Below are 23,119 nucleotides of genomic sequence, written 5' to 3'. Positions count from 1 at the left end.
ATTTTCACTCTCATTATATGTTTAAGTTCATTATTGTGATTAACATTAAAACTCCCTATTACGTCACTAGAATATTAAATATCTGACATCTGTCACGAGAAGCAAGATGTAGGCACGTGTTCGCCCTATGATCGTGATAAATGGCGGATAATTCATCCGCGTTATCGACATCCGGTAAAAGTAATGAAATGCAAATATATAAAAAGTGAAAACGTTACTTTCCTCCTATATTTGATTAAATTACTTGAAAAAAAAACAAACTCGTTGCAAATTATATGACAAGGTGTTGACTAAGTGGTTTTAAGAGCATTCTGGTTCCAAAGAAAACTTGCGTTTGACGTCATAGCTTTCGGTGTGGTCTAGTTCGCGTTCGTTCAATTTAACAAATTATTGACACTGAAAGTTTTTCAAGGCGGTTGAAATTTATGAACGTATTTCAACTGTTTATTCAAATGATTTATGCTGTATACAATATTTACACAATATAAAGTTTTCAAATATTTGTCTAATCAATGAAATCGCGAAATTATTTTGTTCATATATTGACTGTAATGTGTAGGCGTGTAAGCGTCTAGAAACCTTCATTTCGAAGAACGACTAGCAGACGCTTATAAGAACATCGAGCGTTTCGTAGTCGCGTGCAAACTCTTCCACTCGCTTCCGGTAAAAACAACATATTAACTTAAATGATCTAATCTTTTTTCTAGATAATATATAAAAAGATTGTTTTCTGTTATAAATAATCTGCACTGTATTGATGAGACTGGTGTTGATTTTTTCCCCGATAAACTTTCTATATTTAGACTACGTTTGTTTTTTTGGTTTCCGGCATACTTCAAATTAGAACAACAAACCTAACTTTATTTAAGTTCATTAGAGTCCACTGACGCCAGCAATATTGAATTCAGAGTTGAACGAACTTCTTGATAGAATTTATTACCCATCTTCATTGTTGTGGAAAATAAATTGACTTCCATTAAAATTGTAAAACAAGTTTGATTACGTCAAAATAGCAGCGTTCTTTTTAACTGACAAAGGGTTTGACAAAGACTAAAATGAAATTAAGAATATCTGTACAAAATACGAATAATGATGTCGGATTGAGTTATGTTTGAGTAAACGGCGTTTAAATGTTGTTTCTTTCCTATTATATCATCAATGGAAATATTTCATCATCAAAAGATCGTATCATTTGTCTTTGACATAATTAGAGACTTATTAAATTAAATTAAAGCTACATGCCATAATTATCCTCGTTTTCATCATCGTCATTATCATCATAATAATCTTTATTTTCTTTTTCCTCCTTAACCATAGTTTTAAAAGGAGGGGGGTGGGGGTGGAGGGGATAGTGGTGGTGGAGCGGTGTAGTAGTAAAATAGTAGTAGAAGTAGTAGTAGTAGTGGTAGTAGTGTAGTGGTGGAAGTGGTAGTGGCAGTGGCAGCAGCAGTAATAGTAGTACTGGTATTGGTTGTAGTTGTAGTAGTAGTAGTGTCGTAAGAGTATGGAGTGGTGGTGGTGGTAGTAGTGGTAGTAGTAGTGGTGGTGGTGGTAGAAGTGGTGGTGTTGGTAAAAAAATGAAAAAAATAAGAGGGATGATATTATTAATGTTGCTCACAACCCTTAGTGTTATCTTTTATATTTTCCCGAACAAATAATTTAGGGCACTGTTTCCAAAGGTTTTATTTTTCAGATTTTTATTGTGAAAAAGAAAGGTGTTACCTATGCAACAGTACAAGAATTTTAGTCACATAGTTCACTTGAATTAACAGTAAGAATAACTCCCTATAAGTGGCATATGGGATATTAACATTACAAAAATAGTGAGGAGTAATAATATATAATAACTGGGTGGGGTAACATAATTGCTGTTACAGCATGTTATGCTATAAATCTAGGCATCGTCATTTTTTTCCTAGTTTTTCTGTCATGAACTTTTTCATTCCTTCTATCCGTTACATTGTAAAGGTGTTAATTCGTTTCTTATTCTTGAAGGTAGAATAAGTTTATGTTGAATATAAATATAACAATATATATTTTTTCTGAATGCAATTATTTCAGCTAAAGTACATATCTAGAGCTGATGCTTTGTAAGTAAGAACCTATCATTTTATAAGATATCACTATGATATCCTTCTTTTATATCAAGATAAGAAAATCTTGTAATTTAGATTATAAAAGATTGATCTATTTTTTCTTTACAGAATTATAAGTCTTACGTAATAATTTACACTTGGTAGAATATTTTATCCCTTCATCTCCATTTCTCTCTTGAAATTAGTGAAGTAAATTGGTAAGAAAAGATGATCGTCGGCTAAGATCAAAGGAGATACGAAATCAGAAATGTATTCATTTGATTTTTACCTTGTTTCATCTTCGATGTGTTTGTACAAATGTAGTTGTAATTGGAATGGAACGATTGATTTTATATTGATATATTCTTTGATTAAAGTCTTATTTGAACATTTACATTTTTCATACTAATTTTTGGAATATTAACGGTAAAGATTAGATATAGACCTAGGATATTTTTCCATAAAATATACCCAGATGCAAAAGACAGTGTGCACTTAGCTACACGGAAATTTTGTATATTTATTTAAAATACTTATTTTAGGAAAATATTGGTATATTTGATAACTAATGAATTTTGTGCAACTAAAACATGGCATAAAATCTGATTGTAAAAGTAGAGAGTATACAGATAAAAGTCAAAAATATTCAACAACTTAATATACTTTTAAGCAAGATATTGGCATATATTTGATATCTTTTATTTTTTATATTTTCTTGCGGTGTTGTTTTGTTTTGTTTTTTTTTCTTTGTTTTTTTTTGCTGTTTTGTGTGTGCCTGTTTTTTATTGTTCTTTTTTGAATGCCCTGATGTAATCATTTTTTTAAAGTTTTTGTGATGCTTTGTGTTGGAATTGAAACCGAAAACCGAATTGCATATTTACTACAGACGACCCATGAAGTTTAAAATAAACAAGATGAAACAATTAACTTTGTTTACTTCTCCGTTCTTGTAGGGTTTTGAAGATCCTATACGATATAGTCACTTGAAGAAATCATAGAAAACTAATTGTTTTTTCACGCATCTATCTTAAAATAGAATGATGTGTTTTGCAATGCTTCAAATTTCTACACTTCAAGATAGAACACTCGGCGAAGACAATGGCCTATATATAAGTGTCTATTTACATGAAAATGCTACAATGAAATGAGCCGCGTCACGACAAAACCAACATAGTGCGTTTGCGACCAGCATGGATCCAGACCAGCCTGCGCGTCCGCGCAGTCTGATCAGGATCCATGCTGTTCGCTATCAGTTTCTCTACTTGTAATAGGGTTTGTAAGCGAACAGCATGGATCCTGATCAGACTGCGCGGATGCGCAGGCTGGTCTGGATCAATGCTGGTCGCAAACGCATTACGTTGGTTTTGTCGTGACGCGGCTCAAATGTGAACGATATTTCATCTATTTTGGTCTCGTCTTTCTGCCTTATAATTTCTTTCTTTTTGCTTGGTTTCTTTTTTTGTGGTAACAAACATATAAATTCTGGACAAAAAAGTCACAGACAAATGAAAATGTGTGTGAAATAATTTTGTGTCGTTAAAGAAAACGTACACTTTGACAAGGCTTCTGGCATGTGACGTCATGTTTGACGTCGTTCACAAGGATTCCATTAAAAGAGCCCAAAGCATCAAAATCGAAAATGTTTGCTGTGTAGCCTATGGCATTGTGTTACAATAAAAGGTTTCAAAGAAGTTTAGATAAACCAAGGAGTTGCGGATGTAAATAAATTTTATAATATAAAAATTATACAGAAGAATTTATATACTTTATTGATATTATATGTTAAAATACTTACATGGTTATCTTTGTTGTTTAACTTATGGATATGGCTTTAAAATTAATCTTAATTTCTTTTTTGTATATAGTGCTTTGTCGGACCGTATTTGGTACAAAAACGAATATGGTACAAATTTGTACCATATTCGGCCGAATATGGTACAACTGTCTAATTGTACCATATACGTATCTGCAGTTTTGGGGTAAAATGCCTGACCAAATATGGTACAAACTTGTACCATATTCGGATGAAAAATGTACCACATTCGTTCCGAATATGGTACACACTCATCATCGTCATCATCATCATCATCGTTATCTCATCATCATCACCATCATTATCATCATCATCATCACCATCATCATCACCATCATCATCATCACTACAATTTGCATAAACGTCATCAATACCATCATGAAAATAATCATCATCGTCATCTCATCATCATCATCATCACCATCGTCATCGTCATCATCATCATCGTCATCATCATCATCATCATCATCACAATTCTCTTGAATATTGAGTAAAAAATCGGACCAATTTTTTCGTATTCAAATAAACTAGAAATGTGTCCATAGGACACGGATGCCCCCACACGCCACTGTTCTGTCAATCTTATGACTCTAGGTCAAATATTTTTTGGACTACAAGTTGAAAACTAAAAATCAACAAAGGGCCATAATTCTGTTAAATTTGGTCGCAGCAAAAATTCCTTCCTATACTACCATCTATACATTAAGGTTGTTAATCCCTGTAAGTTTAAGCAAATCTGCCATCCGGTTTAAGAGGAGTTGCGCTCACAAAATTTCTACATAGTATCTAGTGAAAAAATCAACAAAGGGCCATAATTCTGTTAAATTTGGTCGCAGCAAAAATTCCTTTCTTTACTACCATCTACACATTAAGGTTGTTCATCCCTGGAAGTTTAAGCAAAATCTGCCATCCGGTTTAAGAGGAGTTGCGTTCACAAAATTTCTACATAGTATCTAGTGAAAAAATCAACAAAGGGCCATAATTCTGTTAAATTTGGTCGCAGCAAAAATTCCTTCCTTTACTACCATCTACACATTAAGGTTGTTCATCCCTGTAAGTTTAAGCAAAATCTGCCATCCGGTTGAAGAGGAGTTGCGTTCACAAAATTTCTACATAGTATCTAGTGAAAAAATCAACAAAGGGCCATAATTCTGTTAAATTTGGTCGCAGCGAAAATTCCTTCCTTTACTACCATCTACACATTAAGGTTGTTCATCCCTGTAAGTTTAAGCAAAATCTGCCATCTGGTTTAAGAGGAGTTGCGTTCACAAGATTTCGGGACGTACGGACGGACGGACTGACGGACGGACGGACGGACAAGTGCAACGCTATATGCTCCCACATTGTGGGGGCATAAAAAAAGTTTAGGGTCGGGCGAAAACAATAGGTAGGGTCGGGTCACCGGAACCAGACAATTTTTTTCTTTTCGCCTAATGTTTAGGAATACAGTCACACCTGTCTAAAGCAGCCAGTCAAACATCCTTATTTTTGGAGAGATATATTCATTTAAAAGAGCTCAAAATCTCTTAAATCGGATTTTTGTGAAAATACACTTTCAAAAAAAAAAGTTTTAAAAATTTGAAAATTGCTATTAATGATCTTGTGAATTGTTTGGGTCAATCTAAAACTACTGACCAAAGGATATTGAATTATATCGAAGAAATTCTATCGTAAAACAACTGCAAATGCATGAAATATGAATTTCGTTAGTTATTTTTTCGGCCCAATTTCTTGTTTATTTTTCGGATTTTCTCATGCAATATCTTCTTGTCAGAAGTTTTAGATTGACCCAAACAATGCACGAAATCATTAATATGGCTGACGCGACGTCATTCGACCAATCGAATGCGACGTCGACATTCCTGCAACGACGTTTGCTTAAAGCAATCATATCTGGACAAAACCTACCAATTATTATTAAAATGTATTAAAATATAAGCATTAATACCGAGGGGTATTAAACGATCAAATTTTCCAAGAAGCGCTGGCGCGCTTCATGGATTTGCTCGCCTACCTTTACCCTTACAAGTTCACACTCTATGAACATAACCAAAATGCGATAATCCTCAAACTTTTACAGAGTTACCTGGAGCAAGCACGTCTCTAGTCTTAGAGTACTAGTACTTAGTAACCAGTACTAAGCAGATACATTCGCCAGTAATTGACAACTGCCCTACTTGAAATAGCGATAGGGGAAGAATGGCCGTAGAAATCATTTCGTGACCAATCTCCACGAAAGTATCTGGCCCGCCCGGGAATCGAACCCAGGCCGCCTGCGTGCCAATCTGACGCGCAACCGACTGAGCTAGCCGGCGAAACAGTTACACAACCAGCAAAATCCATGTAAAGTGTGGTTAGGTTAGCTGTTTCTGTTACTGCTAGTTACGACGACGACGACGACGACGACGATGATGATGATGATGATACTTTTGTCACTTCCAATATTAGGTTAATACAATGTATTTGAGTTTGAAAAAAAGTTTACACATCGGCAGACTATTTCATTTATTAAGAAATACATAATTTATGTACCATATACGTAGGCCATTTTCATTTTATGAGTTTTTTTGGTATGTACCAAATACGTTTCGGCGAGCATAGAAAAACTTATTCCAACCGAATATGGTACAATGTTTGTACCATATTCGGTCGAAAATTGTACCATATTCGGTCCGAATATGGTACATTTGTACCATATTCGACCGAATATGGTACATTTGTACCATATTCGTTTTTGTACCAAATACGGTCCAACAGTGCTTTGTAAATTTAAACTGGAATCCGGTGTCTAGTTTTCTGTAGAGAAAAAAAAACACTCACAATTATATAAGGAACGAATTATTTCATTCAAAGAATAACAGATCACATAACAGCGTATATTGTTATATTGTAACTTTAAGCTTAGCATCGGTTAAGAAATGTTTAAATTACTGCTGAGTCATCAGTTATATTGGGAACGTGAACGAATTCTAACAAGTGTGCAAGATGTTTCAATTACAGTGCGAAACAAAAAATACGAAATAATTGTATTAACATGTAACGCAGTTTTTCTTTCTCAAATGTATAAAAATGCCTTGAATTTGCGTACTGTTAAAATTGTATTTTAACATATTCTTCACAATTAAGCTACAACTTTTCAACATGAATCATTTCTAAGAGAGATCCCTTTTCTGGGAAATAATGTTAAATGGGCTTGTAGGTAAGAGCATTCAGGCTTGTAGGTAAGAGCATTCGGGCTTGTAGGTAAGAGCATTCGGGCTTGTAGGTAAGAGTATTCGGGCTTGTAGGTAACAGCATTCGGCTTGTAGGTAAGAGCATTCGGGCATGTAGGTAAGAGCATTCGGTCTTGTAGGTAACAGCATTCGGACTTTAGGCATGACGGACCCTTTGACACCCTTGTTATAGAAATTATATAGAGGATATTTGTTTGTTTGTGTGTAAGATGAAATTTTATTTCATCGAGTGGGCTTTAAAAACAGTATTCTCACGAGTGGCGAAGCCACGAGAGAGAATACTGTTTTTAAAGTTCACGAGATGAAATAAAATTACATCTTACACAACAAACAGACAAATTTTCTTTTTATTTTATGCTTAAAAACAAGTTAAAACGAAATTTCCATAATTTTAACGTTAATATTAAAACTGTTTCCCCCATTGAGAGCCCCATTTATTCGGAATTTCTCATTAAAAAAAAGAAGTCTTGAGCTGAAAAATAAGTCCGCCAATCAACATTAAATGACGGTGATATTTATTAATTTTATTAAAAAAATATGAATGATCGCTTGTTTTGATAATAAAAACAAACAATTCTTGTAGGAGAAAAAGTCCAACCATCCATCCATATTTCTGTTACTTAGTGCGAATTTATATTAGACCTGGCTTTGTAAATTGTAAGCGGCAGCCATTTTTTTAAAGTTGTGTATTTCATGGGAGGAAAATAATTGTGTAATATTCAGAGGGATATAATTTGGATTTGTTAGTCATACACATTTTTAAAAGAAAGAAAACTTATTTGAGGATTGTAACAGACAAAAAATAAGTGTTGACAGATGTGAAAACATTCAGAAAAGGAGCTAGGAAAATGGAAAACTTGGAAACCTGCTCAAGAACGCTGGGTTGATTTAACTTATTCTTCGAGTTATGGCTGTCAAAGCTTTCAATTTTTCATAAAGCATACGGCAGTTATTGCTCGTAGGATACTTTAATATGCCCAAATGTCATCAAGAGCAGTTTTGCATGGGGAAGGAATGTATTTTTGAGACTGTCAAAATGAAACAAAAAAACGAAATTTGGTGATTGGAATTTTATGAATTTGAATGAATAGAAGTAAGTTTTCTTCTTTTTATTACTTTTGACATTTAAGTTATTTATCAATTTCAGTTTTGCTTTTTCTTTAAACAGCCTGACATTGTCAGAATTGTCAGCAAAAATAAAATTGAGGTACCACATGGGGAAAATCTTAAAAAAGTAGTTTCGTCATTGAAAAGAGTGAAATTATATTTTGATAATTTTCACTGTGAAATTACCAAATATAATTTTCACGGATAAATCAGTAATCCACTGAAAAGCATAAAATAAAAATTATTATTATAGAAGCGATTTGGTAATAAAAAATGGTTGTATATACTTAGGTGTTTTTGTTTGTTTTGTTGTTGTTCACTGGATATGCTGGTTATAGAACGCCAATTTAAACTGATATTTTGCATTTTAAAGAGACCCTGCAATGAATAAAGCATGAAAATGTTGGATTGAGTTGTAGTATTGTAGATATATTTGTATGCATATATATTCGTCACGGTTGTAGGTAATTACAATTAACAATTTGACTCATTTTTATCGCTGAGAACTATAGAAAATGAACGAGGAAAATATGAAATATGAAAATGATTATATACATGTATTAGGATTATAGATATATTTGTATGTATACATGTATATTTGTAAGTAATTACGTTTAACAGTTTACAAATGATTGTTTTGTTGAGTAGTGTAGAAAATGAACAGGAATTAATAGAGGAAGAGAATAAGAAAAGCTTATTTATTTTATGTATGTGGGTATAATTAAGCCATTACATTCAAACTTGAGAATGTATATTCTAAGGAGGATATGTGTTATATACGTACCGTTTATGTGTTTAAAATTACCCCAGCCACTTGAGTGGGGGATCGTCTCAGGAGCGTTTTCTGGCACGTGGTAGATTGATCGTTCAAAGAAATTGTTCGGATATATACCATTATTTTTTGTTTGTTTTACGGTCTCTCAAACTATATATGTCATGTTTAAAATTACCCCAGCCACTTGAGTGAAGGTAGGGGGATCTCTCAGAAACGTTTTCTGACACGAGGTAGAATGATCTTTCAAAGAAATTGTTCGGATATATATACACCAATATATATTTTAAGTTTCTTCAAACTATGCATGTCATTAGTAAAATATGCGAGTGTTTCTCATCTAGCCATACCCCAATGGTTATTACGAAATATTGCTTTTTTTAGTACTAGTAGTTAGTTGTGTATGAAATTTCAAGGGCCTGAGCGGATCACCTTTAAACTTGAAATAATCATCTATGTCATCATAGTGGGCTCAACCATCCCTTGTACTTTAAAATATAGGTAATATTGGTTAAAATCATTTACCTACCGGCTCCTTTGTTAAAAGCGGTCTAGTAAATCACTTACCGACCGGTTAACAGGTCTGCAAATAGATACCGACCGGTTATTGTTCTATTGTTCTCTATACAATAGAAAATATGTGAAGTCGAGAAACTCGTGCATTATAGTACACAATATTCACCGTAAAAGAACGCTGAGTTGTGGGGGGGGGGGGGGGGTAATGACCACTTTAAATAGGAAAAAGGGTCGATATATATTTTAAAGATTAATCGAAATAAATTAGCGCATACGGCTGTAAGGACCCTCATAACTTATATTCCAGATTATTTGTGAGAAAACGAACTGGCTATTGTTCTGGCGTTGAAGTTTTGTGTTTCGCCGATATTAATGAGTATAACAACGCACATTAAGCCTTTCTTTAAAGTTTGCTTTTCGGTATACCTAACACATTTGCCGAACTATATAGCTTCATAAGATACTAGTTTTCGGTATTTATTTCTACAACTATGTCTGAATTTACACAATCCTGCATTATTTTAACAATTCTGCATTATGGGATATATACGACGATTATATTATTGGTGCATATCGAATCAAAGTCAACTTCTGCATCTTTCTTTCCCAAAATATTACTTTCAGTGAGAGTATAGTTCATCTTAAGTATAAGACCGTTTTTCTCATTTTTTCCCAGTTATTTTTATATTACAATGTGGATTTTGTATACCAGTACCAAGAATACGACTTGCGCTTCCATTCTATAGACCGCGTGCTTACATGCGGTCTTATAATTAAGAATACACGGAAAGAAAATTCTTCCAAACATGGATGAAATTCTAAGAACATTTAAAATCAGCCATCATAAAAAACAACAACAACAAACCCAACGTACATAACGGTGTAACTACATGTATTACTAATATTTATTCATAGAACCCCGTTTTTTACTTTCCTTTGAAAAAATCGTAGATTTTAATTATATAAGAAATAGCCTGATCATCTATTTACCATGAAATTTATTTATATAAAGATAAAGTGTTCCGTTTTTATGATTAGAAAACATTTTTATCTTCCTCAGTATTTGTTTATATTATTAATATGTTATGTTTTCATAATCAAAATAATGATCTTACCTTTCTCTACTCGACAAGTTCTGTTTTCATTTTCTGTGACTCAACTCAACAAGTACATTACCTGACCTTATTACATAATGAAACACCACGAAAATCACGAGATTATTCAAATAACACATGATTTGTGAACGAATGAATTACAAGAGCGTAGCGGGTGGTATCTTTGCTTGGCTTTGGAATGCTTTCTTAAACATGATAAAGTACATAAGTAATATGTTTCTTGTGAGTAATGTTAATAAATACTGAGCTAAAAACTGATGTATGGATAGAAAAACAAAAGAGCATGTAGGTAAGATAGTTACCGCACTCGAAATAGGTCTGCATAGTATTTACAGACCCGGTGGCCTTTTAAAAACCTCGATCGCTACGCTCTCTCGGTCTTCAAATCGCCACCCGGGTCTGTAAATACTATGCAGACCTATTCCTCGTACGGTAACTATTACATATTAAAGGGACTGCGCTCAGGTGTTTTAGACATGACGGGACTGAAAATATTTTATGAGTTTTCTGTACCGATGGATTGCAGTCTTATCTAATAACTTGTATGTAAATTATGAGCTCATTCCCTACTCCTGTTTTATGGCTAATAATGTTATATAATATTGATTTTCAATTTAATTCTGAGTATATTTCAATGTAATCCTTTGCAGATTTTTTTTTCAATTTTAAGTGTTTCACTTGTTACATGTAAGATTTTCAAATTTTATGTTTGTATGCATTTAAAAATCAGTGGAGTTCCTTTAAGTTAATTTTCAATTGATATTTTTCCACAGTTCACCTCTTTTGTGTTTTTTGTTAAAAAAAACAAAACGTGCACAGAGTGTCAAAGTCGTGCACGTGTTTCTTACAGAAGTATTAAGTGTAAACTTTTATATAAGCTTGTAAACATATGGTTTAATTAATACATATACTAATCATTATCCGTAAGAATAATTTGTACTTTTAAGAGATGTAATAACACTTTCATATAATTCTTTTTCGCAATGGTTTATCGGTATTACATGGCTTACAGTAAGCAATAAAAATATAGTTTAAAGGGAGATAATAGCTCATCTGGAAAAAAACTGAAATGACATAAGTTTATTATGTTCTTATAATGATATTTGTCATTAGTGCTCATTAAATACAGATAAATAAATATGTGTTTTATTATACTGTATCTTATGAACTGTTTGAGCGAATGGGTATGTGTAATTTAGTTACTTAAAATCGGTAACGTCCCGCTTGCATCTTTAAATGATGTTGTTAAAAATACTATGTTTATAAACATTTACAGTGCCTTGCAAAATAGTTTCATTTATTGTACAGTTTTAGCACTGTCACATTTTGTCCTTCCTGCCTTTTAACATTTCTTTGGATATCTCGACTCATATATTAAAGTCTTAGTGTATAAAGCTATATATCTGCTGTAAAAAATAAAAACGACAACTTCCAAAATGCGTGTATGAAAGAAGAATGGAAGTTTATTGCCTTAAAGCGAATTGGCGCATGCATAAAATCATTGCTATGCGCATAATATTTTGTTCTGGAACATTTTATTATTTTATTCTGTTAACGTACAATATTATTTATGTGTGTTAAATAACAAAGACATTCTATGTTACAACTTTTACGACCATACGATTATGGAAACCATACAATTTTACCGTTGATAAGAGAATCATAAGCGTTTTTCTGACATGAATTGCTTATTTTAATGGCCCATTATGCCACAGAAATGCTTTCAAGTTAATATCTCAAACTCTTTTTAATTTCCAACAAGTTACGCATTGACAAATTACCTGAACTGTCTTTTTCTTTAATTGTTTTTTTTTCATATTATTGAAAATGTTTTTTTTTATGTTTTCAGGTCAAACAATGGATTGGTTTTATATTTCAAACAGTTTCATCTATAACTATTTATTGTAAGTAAACTTTTCTTTTATAGTATTTTATAGTATTTAAAATCAACTTTGAGTTAATTTGCAGGCGGTGCCGCCTTGCTCAAGTGCACAAATTTCGTTCTTGCATTTAGTCGGACGCGAATATCGCTCGTGACACAAAATCAGGAGAGGAATGAGAGGAAAAATATATAAAACTCAAAGAAAAAAAATGTCAAATTAATTGATTATTTTACCCCATTATAAACCTATTCAAATATTAATTAGAACATGTTCTATCAGAACAATCAAGCACGTTTCCATTTTCTATCTCAATCATTGATTACTCGGTGTACATAATTAATATTAATTACCCCGTTAAGAAACGATCAATTTACAGCGGTGACATTTCTATCACGCATGCTGTTCGATTCGATATAAAATTAATATTGAAGTGTATTTTCTCCATTCCCGTGATTGTATGTCATCATTTCATTGTTCATTGGTCAAAACTGTTTAATCCATTGCTTGAACAAATGATTTTTAATAGTTAGACGTGCACCCTTACGTCTCGATTCATAAAGATTGCATTCTGATTCATTTCCCGTATATATGATGGCTCAGATGTCCGTACTTTATTACCAATGGCCTAAACCGTCCGCACTTCATAACCAATGGCCTAAACCGTCCGCACTTTATTACCAATGGCCTAAACCGTCCGCACTTTCTAACCAATGGCCTAAACCGTCCACCCTTTATAACCAATGGCCTAAACCGTCCGCACTTTATAACCAATGGCCTAAACCGTCCGCACTTTATAACCAATGGCCTAAACCGTCCGCACTTTATAACCAATGGCCTTAACCGTCCGTACTTTATAACCAATGGCCTTAACCGTCCGCACTTTATAACCAATGGCCTAAACCGTCCGCACTTTATAACCAATGGCCTAAACCGTCCGTACTTTATAACCAATGGCCTTAAACCGTCCGTACTTTATAACCAATGGCCTTAACCGTCCGTACTTTATTACCAATGGCCTAAACCGTCCGCACTTTATAACCAATGGCCTAAACCGTCCGCACTTTCCAACCAATGGCCTAAACCGTCCGCACTTTATTACCAATGGCCTAAACCGTCCGCACTTCATAACCAATGGCCTAAACCGTCCGCACTTTATAACCAATGGCCTAAACCGTCCGCACTTTTAACCAATGGCCTAAATCGTCCGCCCTTTATAACCAATGGCCTAAACCGTCCGCACTTTATAACCAATGGCCTAAACCGTCCGCACTTTATAACCAATGGCCTAAACCGTCCGCACTTTATAACCAATGGCCTAAATCGTCCGCACTTTCTAACCAATGGCCTAAACCGTCCGCACTTTCTAACCAATGGCCTAAACCGTCCGCACTTTATAACCAATGGCTCATACAGCTTGAGCTAATACAATCCAACCGATGGCTCAACGGTTGCGTTTTAAAAATTGACGAATTCATTAAAAACACTATTTTCTTTATAACCGATGGTTCAAACGTCCACACTTTATAACCAATGGCTCATATAGCTTTAGCTACTACACTTGTTCTATACCGATGGCTTAAAACGGTCGCTCTTCAAAAATCGACAAATCGCACTTATTAGTCGATGGATCATTCTGTATAAGTATAAATTTAAATATTTAATACCATAAACAGTATTTCTTTATAACCGATGGCTTAAATGTTTGTTCTTTAAAATCGACGGATCACCATCATCATGTTTTTTTTTTTTTATAAATTCAATAGCATATACAGTATACATTTACACTCAATAGGTTATAAGATCGCACTTTGTAATCCATTGTACATACTTTCACACTTTACAATCAAATTTTTGTTGTTGTTTGTTTATGTTTTTATACTAGGGGTCCAATACTATTAGCGCCCTTCCAAGTTTGGATCGGTTCCCACGTTCCTCTTTGTTCCCATGGTAGTTAGGTGGCACATCATCTACCAAAGACATTATTTGCACTTCCAGAGTCAGTCACTATAGGTCAACCAATGATCCCTGGTACTTAGTTTGACTTGACCTTCACCTGTCTTGTGTCTTCTCCGCGGCGCACTCGTCCCGGGAGAGATCTCGAGAAGCAATAAAATCGATGGCTCGTGTAGATAATTTCATATCGATTGTCCATTTAAAATTAATCAAAAATCTTTTTAATATTTACAGATATATCTAACGTTCAGTGATATCTATATGAATACGAACCCTTAAGTTCGAACCCCTGACGAAGTGTTTTAATTGACAATGCTGTTACTACTCGTAATATTCCAACATGGCACCGATTTAGCCCCAAAATCCATGCAAAAGTTCAATGTTCAATATAACATCATAAACGAATCCTAGAACAAAACAACAACAACAACAAAACAAGCATCAACCTAACAATCAGCAAACTATAAATAAAATGTCGACTCGACTTTACACAGTAGGAATATTACAATAATGATATGACATATCAAATAAAGACTTTTGCTGTCTGAAGTCCAAGGGGTTTTCTATTTTTCTTGACAAAAACACCGTATTGATACAGTAGGTCATTTACATGACTGCGTTTGAAAATTGTATTAAGATTTTAGTGCATTGTACTCTTTCCTTTACACATATTTTCTAAACTTTCCATCCATTTCTCTAATAGGGCTAATTTTCCAGAATAAAAGTTAAATTAAAGTGTCATAAAAGTGGGTTGTATCTTAAAATAATCTTTTAAAAAAAGTATTATGATTTAATATTTAGGTCATTAAATGTATAAATAGAACAGTGCATGACTTTCGTACTTCCCGGTAAAAATACATGTACATGTCAGCATGACGAGGGCGGTCAGGGTGTTGAACTTTCGAACCGTCTCACGTGGCGAGATCTCGTTATAGTTCATAATTCCGATATGATTTAGATCTCGTTATAGTTCATAATTCCGTTATGATTTAGAACTCGTTATAGTTCATATTATCCATAATTACATGATTATATAACAAATATAACGATTATTGATTGCTAGTTGTAAGTGAACATTGTGTCATGTCCAATCAATACGCGACAAAACACAGGGCCATACTAGCGCTAAATTGAGAAATTGCACACTGTACGGAGTTGCCACAATGTCCGAGACTTATTGATATTTCATATTATAAACTTTAAGTACGGATTTTTTTAAGTATTTGCTTGTGCAGGCTATTAAAGGAAATGAAGGTGGACTTAAGCCGAAATCTTAAATACATATTTAAGCATTGTTAACGAGTAGGAATAGACGTTCGTGTACAGTTTGTCTTGTAACTCAAAAGAGAAATATGTCGGAGGTGTATAGCAATATTTCGAGGTGTTGACAATATCTTTATGGGAACAGCATATTATATAGTACCTTTCCTTTTTAATATTGTCAATTATTGACGTATATAATTAAGCTTTGATATTGTACCACTGTACACATCATTGCATTTAAAATAAGGACATTATATGTGACTGATCTATTTAACAACAATTTCTTACTTTTTAAATTTTTTATGAAAAACACAATCTTAAACAATAATTTCAAAGTAGGACAAAAGGGCAAAGGAATAATAATTATGTTCACTAGAATTCTGTTCAACTTTCTACTAAATAAAAGTCCCATTGAAATGGCTCCCTGTAATTTTGTACCGTAGCAGCAATGTCAACCAAAAATTAGCTATACATCTTTCCTGTCTAAGCATGCTATGCGCTTTGAATGATATTTTTGTACATAATTATTTTCTGCAGGATGTGTTTTATATAATTATTTCATTCGATATTGAAAAGTGACATCATGCTATACTGAGAAAATACAATATCTATAACGTTCACATGTGTTTCATAACAAAAACATTGGCCTGGACAATTCACATGATATCTGATAAAATATTTACATGGACAGTATATGTAACAAACCATTGGCAAGGACAATGGCATTATGTGTAACAAAACATTGACACAAACAATTGACATGATATGTAACTAAACGTTGACATGGACAATTGACATGATTTGTAATAAACATTGACATGGAAAATTGACATGATATACCACTGACATGGTCAATTGACATGCTATGTAACAAACCAATAACATGGTCAGTTGACATGATATGTAACAAAACATAGACAAGTACAAATGGATAATTGACATACGATATATATCATTCTACAAAACATTTGACATGGATAATGCATATAAAGCACAACATAGACATAGATGGTTGACAATCAAATCGTGAAGATTTTCTCTTGTTTTTCAAATTGTAGAATATACCTCAAGTGTACCACGTATTAATACAGTATATCAGTCGAAAGTTTGGAATTTGCAATGAAATATCGTACACGTTTATTATCAGTAATACCAAGGCTTGCTGCATTTCTTATTCGTACAATGTGTCGCTGATGGACAAAATGGCTAAATTTCTGCTACTATTGATCGACTCCGCGGTACAGCGAGTATAAGATCATCGATTTTAAGTATAATGTATTATTCAGAAGTCAGAACTCTAAATTTTGCACGCATGCTGATCAATCTAAAACGAACAAGTCCAATGTCACCAAAATTGGCGGAAATTTTCCTGTTTAAATAAACGAAAAGACGAAAAAAGGGGAAAAAATGTGAGAACTTTCCGGTAAATAAATAATTGAAACGGCTCTGTGTAAGTAATGTGTTTGGATATAAAATATTAACGAAAAGTTATTTCTATTTGCCACCGCTAAGTATGATATATCTCATTAAAAGCGTGGCGTTTTTTGAGAAACACTTTTCTCTACGTAAATTAAGAGCTATAATTGAGTAAACAGGAGATAAATGTTAATACGTAGAGTTTCTAATGTAGTTAATTAATGTCGTCAACAGGGGGGTCGTAACAAATTAATTTCAATATGTTTTCCTCTATAGTCACACCGAAACGCTGCTGTAACTCACATGTATTTTAAATGAGTTGTTTTTTTTGCTAAGTTTCATCCGTTTCATAATGATATTATGGATACTATATTTTGATGAAAATGTCGGGGCAAAAAGTATGGCCGATGATAAGTTTTCGAAATGTTAAATAAATTTTATGGTCATATAACTGACTCAATTTTAAAAATATATAAAATCAGTCGAAAAGGTAACATTATATATATAGAAAGATAAATTATTTGCCTTTGGATGTCAACATATATTAAGCATTTGCCTTTGAATGTAAAAATAGGTAAAGCATTTGCCTTTGAATGTAAAAATAGACAAAGCATTTTCCTTTGAACGTAAATAATAGATCTTTGAATGTAAAAATAGATAAAAGTATTGGCCTTTGAATGTAAAAATAGATAAAGCCTTTGCCTTTGAATGTAAAAAAAAAGATAAAGCATTTGCCTTAGAATGTAAACAATAGATAATGCATTTGCCTTTGAATATAAAAAAAAATAAATCAAAAACCACCAACACACTTCATGACTGTGTAGCAACAAAAACGGCATTTTTTTTTTCAGTGACGTTGCCAGGCACATTTGTTCCAGTTCTTGAAATAATTTGTTTAAACAAAGTCAGCTTGTTTCATTATGAAATGCGTTACATTTACTGCGAAATTGATCATCAAAGAAATTGTATTTGCCTGTAAATATTGTAAAAAACATCAAAGAGAATTTCCTATATTTCCCAGCATGACATCTGCTTTAAATAAATGATGTTACTCTACAACAAAAAGTGAAATGAAAAGTGAACAATAAATTATGTACCAGATCACACTATAGTATCGCTGTACTTTTATGTTTTACCTTATTCCCAGAAATATATATAGAGATAAAAGGTCATATACTTATTATTATAATACCGCCAGGTGTTCAGCGTATCCGTAAAGTGTAAATCATGTAATATCAATAAAGTAGAAAACCAATATCATTTGTTTTAACTCGTGTGACTGAATTATCGCTATATGAGAAAAAAGGTACTTTAAACTATTTTACAGTCATTGGTCATTATTACAAAAAAAAAAAAAAATTGAAATTGAAAACGACATATAATAAGACTAATTATAGCTATTTTGTTGAGAAACAAATATTAGTTTTTTTTCTTTCTTAGCATCTGATCATATATTATACCAGTCAATGCAAATATTTATATTTTGAATAAATTAAACATGATTTTTCCATCTGATTATATATGCATTTGTTTAAATTTATGTCTTATTTGCATATTATAAACGTGCCCGTGTAAAATGTTAAAGGCTCATTGTGTCTCAAAAATGCTTTCATTTTTATTTCTCAAAAACTTTTTTATTTTTATTATTTTTTTTATTTTTTTTTTTTTTTTTTTTTTTTTGGTAACTTGTTACAGTTTTTAAAAAATAAACATTTGCCTTATAGATGAGCTATGTTTACTTCTTTGGCTCTATTGGTAATGGGTATAAACATAGTGCATGAGCATTTTGTATGGAAGTCAAAATACTACTTTGTTTACATTATGCTACCTTAACAACGCATTCCTGCAAAATTCAGAACAACTTTCTTCAGTTGTTTAGCATCTAATATGCTCTAAATCCATTATTAAAACATTATTAAAAGACGTTTGACATTTCCCAAGAATTGAAAAATATGGATTTCTGAGGCGTTATGTGCCTTTAATAAAAACGCAAAACAATTCTCGTGCATATCATTTATTTACTGCCTTATTTTCACTATTCCGATAATGTAATCAGTCAATGGCCTGAGAAGACCGTCATTGTCTAACAAAAATCATGATAGGATAAAACTGTGAAAGTTTATATTAACATCCTTTTTGTATCAGATATCCCTTTTGTTGTCCACGATAAAAGCAAAAGTGCCATGTTATATTAACCGCTGTATATTTACCATTATACGTCAATAAAGTGATAATATATTATCGGAAAACAGAAAAAATAGCAATTTATGACATCCACGAGTATAGTTTTAGCGATTAAAAAAGGTTACTTTGGCATGTATGGAATATGCAAATCACCCGATAAAATGTATCCCTACGACATTATGCGAACTTGGCAAGTTATTTTGGCAGGGTTCGGGCGATAACTATTGTTTGGCTGTAATCGATGGACTGCGCATGTCCAGTTTCGGTGATATATATGGTTAGGGTTCGATTAGAGTAAATTCATGACGTCACTGTAGTCTTACCATTGTATGTTTTTGCATAGTCTGGTCGAATTACTGTGACCATAGTTAGCGCACAACCCTTCTTTTAGTATCAAAATAATTCTGCTTAAACATTGACCCGTGAAGTATCACGTGATACCACTGTCGATGTCTTTCACACCCGATGATATGACGTCACAGAACCCTTTCTTTTTAAATTGATCAATACTTTGAATATCATCGAATTAATATATCAATAAAAATCTCATGATCAACTATAACAGATATTGTCTTGTCGTTATTATTCTTCAATATCACAATCGACCAGAGCTGCATCAGTACTAAGGGTGTAGTACTTAAGTACCAGTACCAGTACTTGGCAAATTATGCAGTACCATTACCAGTACCAGTACTAGATTTTAGCTCAGTACTGCAGTACCAGTACTTATTTTGGTGAAGTAATTAAGTATCAGTACCATTACTTTTATATATTCATCAAAGTTTGAATAAATACAGTGTCAAACAAATAATTGAAAATATTATTCAGCAAAGAAATAAAATCATAATTTACTTTAGAGCTGCATGCCTCCAGATGACCCAAAATATTTCAAGAAAATTAAACTTGGAAAAAAATTACAAAACTTTGACAAAAGTAAACAAATTAAAGATTTATATCTTATGTGCAATTAATGACTGTATTTTGTAGTATTTATCACCATATTTCTACTGCGTTACTCACGGAGTAGGGGCTATTTATGCATGATTAATTTGACCTCTTTTTGGTAATTAACATGGATTTTAAGTGCCGATTGTAATGTGTCAAGTACTATCTTTGTTCATTTAACAATATTTTACCTTTAAATACTTTTTCAAAATTGTCATGAAAATTCGGATGAATCTGGACTCTGGAGGCGTGCTGCTTTAAAGTTAACATAACATATTTACAACTTTATAGTTTTAACATACTTTTTACAAACAATATTTACAACATAAATTCATGTCATATCTAACTGTTTTGTAACCAGTCAACTGTATAAATACAATGCAAACATCTTTTATTTAAAACACAACAGTCTTCTGTTGCCTTTCACACCTTCACACCTCTGTTCAATTTAAACCAAAGTAAATAACAACTTTTAATGGTGCTTATAATAAACAATATCACTTTTTTCACTTGAAATGGGATTTTTTGGAATAGAAGAAGTTAATTAATAGTGTTTATTTTGCTCTTTTACTAGTAAATACAAAGTAATAAAAGATTTTAATAAGGATATTTTAGGGTAAAGATTTATTTAGTCTGTCTATCTTAATTTAATTTTTGCGACGGACGCGCCCTCAGGCGCGTTCAGAGCTAAGTCATCTACACATGGGATTTCGTTGGCTACACTCGCGCAATGTGTCCTAAACCAATTAACAGCCCAAGAAATAGTACATGAATTTGATCCTTCAAAACTCCCATACTTTGTCTGGATATCTTAATGTCTTCCATATTAAGCCTTTTCAATTTCAAATTAAGTTATCCAAGTTAAAATATGAACGTATATTATTGATAAAAACGTTGTAGTCCCGTAGTATTATTGCGCAATATGCAAATTACTGCTGAAACGATTTACCGCTGTCGAAAAAGTAGGACAGCAAATTATACTACAATAAAGTGTAACCTCTGAGTTCCAAGACATTATTAGTAGGAAATAAATATTTCTACATTATACAAAACATTATTATTAACAAATCAAAAGTTTTTCGTGACTCTAGGATAACTCGCGCATTAATAAAAGAAGAACTATTTTCGTGACTCATACCGCGGGTTTAGCTGAATATTCAGCAGTTATTAATATATTAGATACAGTTCAATGGCTAGTATAAATATCTATTTTTGAAAATGCATGTAAGACACTTTACCGCCATGTAGTCTTGAAATCATGGTAAGGAAGTTATAGTATCAGTTCTACTTCCGATTCTTGTGGTTTGTTTACATATTTTACTAGGTCATGATATGAGTTAACCTTCGATATTCTAAAAATAGATTCTGCTTTACCTGTTCTGATTTTTGGACAGGCGATTAGGATGTACAACCAGCGGATTGTAATGCAATAGTTTTAGAAATGCTATACAATTGTAAGAAGCAAACAAGTTGAAAATGGAATTTAGTGTGAAGTTGAAAAGGACAACTAAACACTGTAGTGCTTAAGTGACATTTAAATTAAAATAAAAACGATGTGCTCTGGCCTCTACATCTTTACCTTGTAAATAAAAAAATCTAAGAAATACACTATTAATTGCTAATGATTTTAACCAATTTTTTTTTAATGAGACATATCCAAGAGAAATAAAAATACAAATGACTTATATTTTATTGTCTGTATGCCCACTATGATATAACACGAAGCAATTCTAAATAGCATTCTCAAATGTACAATGTATTATGTTTGAAGTTTATTTGCCTGGATTTATTCTAGAAATATTTCGTTGATAGTTTTTTTTTCTATTTACATATCATTTCTTAGAATAAATCGATAAGGACACTGATTTACAAGTTTGACCAGAGTTTTTAGGCATAAATTTCATTCTGTATTTAAGTGCTTGAAAGTAGAAAATCTGAATTATATCAATTTGGGACACAAAATATATTGCTCTACAAATCTCGAACTTGTATGGAACAAATTTTCTCTGTTATATATTTTGTGTTTTGTTTTTATTTTGTTTTGTTTTTCTAAAAGAAGCCTTGGTGTCTCTCCGGTTGCATGTCCGTCGCATTCAGTGCTGCAGCACTTTGATTACTTAAAGTCTTTGGTGCTTTTTATGATAAATACTATGTTAACATTTGGAAGGAATGTTGCAGCAAATTATCTTTAGATTTGATAACTTACGTTTTCACAAAAATAAAATATAGTTAATGTAATTTACAGCTTTATTATATGACAAAAATTGATGTTATTTTTAATTTTTATCAAAACCAAAAGTACTGGGTAATGCAGTAGCAGTACCACTTTTCAAGACAGTAATGCAGTACCAGTACCAGTAGTAGCAAAATTTTGTAAAAGTAATTCAGTATCAGTACCAGTACTTGCAAAATCGCTGCAGTACGTACTGCAGTACCAGTACCAGTACCAGTAATGCAGCTCTGCAATCGACTACATGTTTTTATGTCCTATATACATAAACGGCGCTCGAATCTTAAACACATTTTCTTTCCGGTACACTGTGCCTCCTCACGACGTGCACGTTCCGAAGTGTGAGAGAGACTTACACTATATACAAAGATATACACTGTAAAAACTGACGGTGTGCAATATATTCAGTGTATAACTGGCAATATGGCACACTATGTATGTGACACGAATGTCTTACAAGCTGTGTCGTTGCCACCTGTCTATAATCTAACCAGATGTGCTTCACAATTGCTGCAAGGTCTTCTTACCGATATTTCTACAATGAGGATTCCCCGTTATTTTACGACATTCAATATATATTTAAAGCGGCAACACTATTGAATTCAATAAGAATT

At 32.7% G+C, this 23,119-nt stretch overlaps 1 protein-coding gene across 15 annotated transcripts in view; it reads left to right on the top strand.

The window, feature by feature from the left end:
* The window catches only part of LOC132745393 (potassium voltage-gated channel protein Shaw-like), a 136,447-nt gene that overhangs the window by 58,534 nt on the left and 54,794 nt on the right, over positions 1-23,119 (top strand). For all 15 annotated transcript variants that reach the window (XM_060734325.1, XM_060734317.1, XM_060734384.1 and 12 more), the window contains exon 2: positions 12,481-12,535. The gene's annotated coding sequence lies outside the window, so the exon portion shown is untranslated. The remainder of the gene's footprint in view (positions 1-12,480; positions 12,536-23,119) is intronic.

Source organism: Ruditapes philippinarum, unplaced genomic scaffold, assembly GCF_026571515.1.
Source record: "Ruditapes philippinarum isolate M1 unplaced genomic scaffold, ASM2657151v2 ctg410_1_1_1_1, whole genome shotgun sequence".
In the NCBI taxonomy this organism is placed as follows: domain Eukaryota; kingdom Metazoa; phylum Mollusca; class Bivalvia; order Venerida; family Veneridae; genus Ruditapes; species Ruditapes philippinarum.
This window is presented reverse-complemented; position numbering and strand designations above follow the sequence as displayed.